Source organism: Octodon degus, unplaced genomic scaffold (assembly GCF_000260255.1).
Source record: "Octodon degus isolate 3935 unplaced genomic scaffold, OctDeg1.0 scaffold00225, whole genome shotgun sequence".
Lineage (NCBI taxonomy): Eukaryota > Metazoa > Chordata > Mammalia > Rodentia > Octodontidae > Octodon > Octodon degus.
In genome coordinates this window covers 2,702,602-2,706,572 of record NW_004524801.1, presented here as the reverse complement: position 1 = coordinate 2,706,572, position 3,971 = coordinate 2,702,602, and the positions used below count along the sequence as shown (strand labels likewise).

General features: G+C 46.5%; 1 non-coding gene across 1 annotated transcript; it reads right to left on the bottom strand.

The window, feature by feature from the left end:
* Positions 1-412: 412 nt before the first annotated feature.
* LOC111813797 lies at positions 413-542 on the bottom strand. The gene has a single exon (XR_002818964.1). It is a non-coding gene; the product is annotated as a small nucleolar RNA SNORA1 (small nucleolar RNA).
* Between the last annotated feature and the right edge of the window lie 3,429 nt (positions 543-3,971).

Genomic DNA, 3,971 nt, shown 5'->3' with positions numbered 1-3,971 from the left:
TCAAAAAAAATTTTTTTATTATTTTTAATACAGGATCTTGCTATGCAGCTTGAACTCATCCACTGGGCTTGCAGGCGTGCGCCATTATGCCAGGTTTTGGCACTGCTCCCTGGTTCCTGGGGTCCAGGGCTCCTGGGGTTCCTGGCTGGCAAGGCATGTGGTACTGGGGGTCGAATTCAGAACCTTGCGCTGGCCAGTCAGGCACTTATGCCACTGACCTATCTCAGCAACCCGATTCCTAGGATTTCAGAATCAAATTTCTTCCAGCAAATTACTTTAGGATGCTAGAATATGAATCATACAGAAGGTACTTGGTGTTAGAATATGATCTAGATTCTAGAATATTATTCATTTCTTATCCATTTCTAATATTAAAATCAACACCTTTCAGACTATATTTTACTCTTGAGCAAAGTGTTACTGGTCTCACTGTCACCACAGTGGTGCATTCACTACGACAGGCATCGCCTGTGTCTCAGTGTAGCCACATTGATCAGTTTTGGACACTAGTCCACGGTGCCCATTCCTTCTAGAATGAGGCTGCCTCTTCTCAAACTCAGCTCTTCCAGTTCCTACATGCAAGTATTCATCTTTTTTTCTTTTTTGTTTTGTTTTTTTTCTTTTTTTGTATTTTAGAGAAGGGTCTACAGAGTGTTCAGGGTCTCACTACTAGATCAGACTTGTAGTGATCCGCCTGTTTACAGTCTCCCAAGAACTGGGATTACAGGTGCGTGCCACCATGCCCAGTCTCAATTGGGACCAGCACAGCAGGCCTGGGAATCAAATCCCCGGCTCCTGCACCTGCTTACATGTGCTTTAATCTGCAGAGCTATTTGGCTGGCCCTAAGTATTCATCTTTTTTTTTTTTTTTTTTTTTGGTGGGGCCAGGGATTGAACTCAGGCCCTTGCACTTGCCAGGGAAGCACTTATTCTACTGAGCCATCTCCCCAGCCCCAGTATTCATCTTTTTGACCTGGGTTTGTTTCACTTAACATGCTCTCCCATTCTATCAGTATTGCCAGACATGATAAGACTTTATTCCTTCCCTATGGGTAAATAATATTCCATTGTACCCACATGTTATGGGTTGCATCTAAAACGTCCCACAGAACTCACATGTGTGGATGGTGGCTGGCCCCGTACTCACCAGTAGATTCTGCCATCCGTGAGTGCCCAGCTGGACGTGCCTTTGACTAGTTTGGAGGGTCTGGAGGTACCTCTCCAGGGCTGGCAGGAGGCACCTTCTTAGGAGGATGGAAGTCAGGTTGAACTGGGGCCCACAGCAAAAGCTTTGCTTTCACTCAGTCACCCCTTTGCAGGCACCGTCTCTAAATACAGCCCTATGCTGGGGGCTAGAGCTCCAATACACAAATCTTTAAGGGACACAGCTCAGCCCAGTACCCTGCCGCGTCATCTACACATGAAAAATATACAGCACACCTGAGCCCTGGGAGCTGGGCAGATAACTTTTCATTGTAGTTCTGTGACTCTCTTCTTAATCGAGTAGTGTTGAGTTGAACTGAATTCTTTGGTCAGCTAACCCAGGCTCAGAGAAGGGGTGTATTCCTGAAAAGTGTTTGCTCTCTTCTTTTGGAAAAGAAGGGAGGAAATCCTACCATTGGGATTTCTAAGTGTTTGTTTTAAAATTCATAAGTAAAGAACAATGATAGTTATACAGTAGTAGTGTAAAAAAAAAAAAAAATGAAGTCATAGCTGGACAAGGCAGTACATGCCTGTAATCCCAGCATTCTGGGAAGCTGAGACAGGAAGATCACAGGTTTGAACCCAGCCTAGTCAACTCAGCAACTTAGTGAGACTCTCCCTCAAAAGAAAAGTAGAAGGGGCTGGAGGTGGAGCTCAGCGGCTGATGCCCGGATCCCTAGTATCGACAAGAAAAAAACGAGGCGTTTCAGGCTTGGTGGCAGCTCCTGGGATGCAGGTTTGCCCATTAGTGAATATGTGTGCTTCTTCCCTGGTGGGAGAAAGTGGGTTCTGGCGCAGGGGAGGGCAGGCGGCCGAGGGAGGCCAAGGCCGAGGCGCCCTTTCCTTCCGACTCCACACAGCTCAGGAGATACAGCCTGTGACTTGGCTCCCGCCCTGGGTGCCCTTCCTTCAATAGCTGTGTTATTCACTCCTTTTGGCCTGAAAGTAACTTTTTTTTCCCTCCCCACTAAAACAAGTGTTGCTTTCACCCTCTCAAAACTTGTAACCAGTAAAAAAGTGACTTCCCAGCCCTGGTTACTGCAAATCATTTTCTTCATTGGTCAGACCCCAATTTTCTAATATATAACCTGATAACTGAAAACATAGTACACCAAAGATACTCAGAAAATTTTCCTGTATTTATGTCTCACTCCTACGAAATTTCCACAACCAGCTGGTAGAAATAGAAAAGATTAGCAACGAATTTTTTTTTCCTCATTCACAATTCACAGAAAGTTCCTGATTAGCCACAAAGAGTTTGTATATTATTTAATTCTCTCTCTCTCTCTCTCTCTCTCTCTCTCTCTCTCTCTCTCTCTCTCCTCCCTCTCCTCTCTATCTCTCTCTCTCTTTTACGGTAGGGCCTCACTCTGTGGCACAGGTAGTCCTCAAACTCATAGTGATCCTATTGTCTCAGCCCCCTGACTATGGAGATTACAGGTACACACCACCATGTCCAGCTCCATAATTAATTTTTAATATCTAATTATCAAAAGACAAGGACAAAATAATCTCTATTTTTAAAATATTCTGGGCCAGGCATATAACCTACCATACAAGCACGTGCCTGGCAAGTGCAAAATCCTGAGTTCAGTTCTGGGGGTGGGGGGAAATCCATGTAATAAGTGTGTATACAAAGCAGGACTAGTTCAATCCCCAGTTCCACCAAACAAACAAAAAAAAAAAAAGCAGGACTAACAGGTGAGTTGACTGAGCGACCGAGTGGTAGGCTGCTGTGCTGGGGATGGGATCCAGGGTCTTCAGACACTAAGCATCTCCACTAAGTCACATTCCCTGTCCACATGTGGGCAGGTTTGTTGATGTTGTTTTTCAAATTATTATCTCTTGATTAAAAATTTTATTTTTTTCCTGCATTTTAGGGAAGAGTCTATAGGGGGTTCAGGGTCTCACTACTAGATTGGACTCATAGTGATTCTCCTGTTTACAGCCTCCCAAGAGCTGGGATTACAGGCGTGCGCCCCCACACCCCAGTCTTTGATTAAAAATCTTAATCTTCTTGCTCCCTAAAATGCACAGAAAGGCAAGCAGAGCAAGTCTCACAGATGAGTTTCCACAGGAGGCAGAGACCGAGTTGAAGATTAGCATGACAGGGAGGGAAGGGACACAACTCATTGTAATTTTCTGCTGCTACAGCAACATACCCAAGGCTGCATATTGCACAAAGAAAAGGAGTTTATTCAGCTCACAGTGTTGAAGGGTTTAAGTGCAGGATCTGTCAGTCTCCTCTGCTCTACCTCCGGTGAGGGCCTCCCAGCTTTGTCACAACATGGCTGAGAAGGAGGAAGAGCCATGTGTAGAAGAGCCCCCTGGGTGTGGGGAAGGAAGCCACTTGATAATATCCCACAGCCCTGATGACAACTGTGGTGAGAATTGGGGCGCCATGAGAACTTAGTCCTTCATGAGGACAGTAGTGCCCTGCCCTGACCGCGCTCTACTGAAGCCCACCCCTTAACTGTTCCAGTGGGAATCTCCAGGCTTCCAGCGCACAGCTTCTGGGTCACATTCAAAGCACACCAATACCCAAGACAAGGTCCAAGGGAGGGGAGAGGGCAGAGGGACATGCCAGCATGGGCTGCTCCCATGCTGGGCCACCCTGATAGGAAGCAGCCTCACTGGCCAGGGCCACCCCTGAGTCAGGAATGAGTCTGGCCTTCCAGGGGGCTCCTGTTCCCAAGGAGAGCTGATGGCCGAGTGTGGCCACTGTGTGGCCTTCTCAGAGCTGGGTGAGCTAATTATGTGGTGTTAAG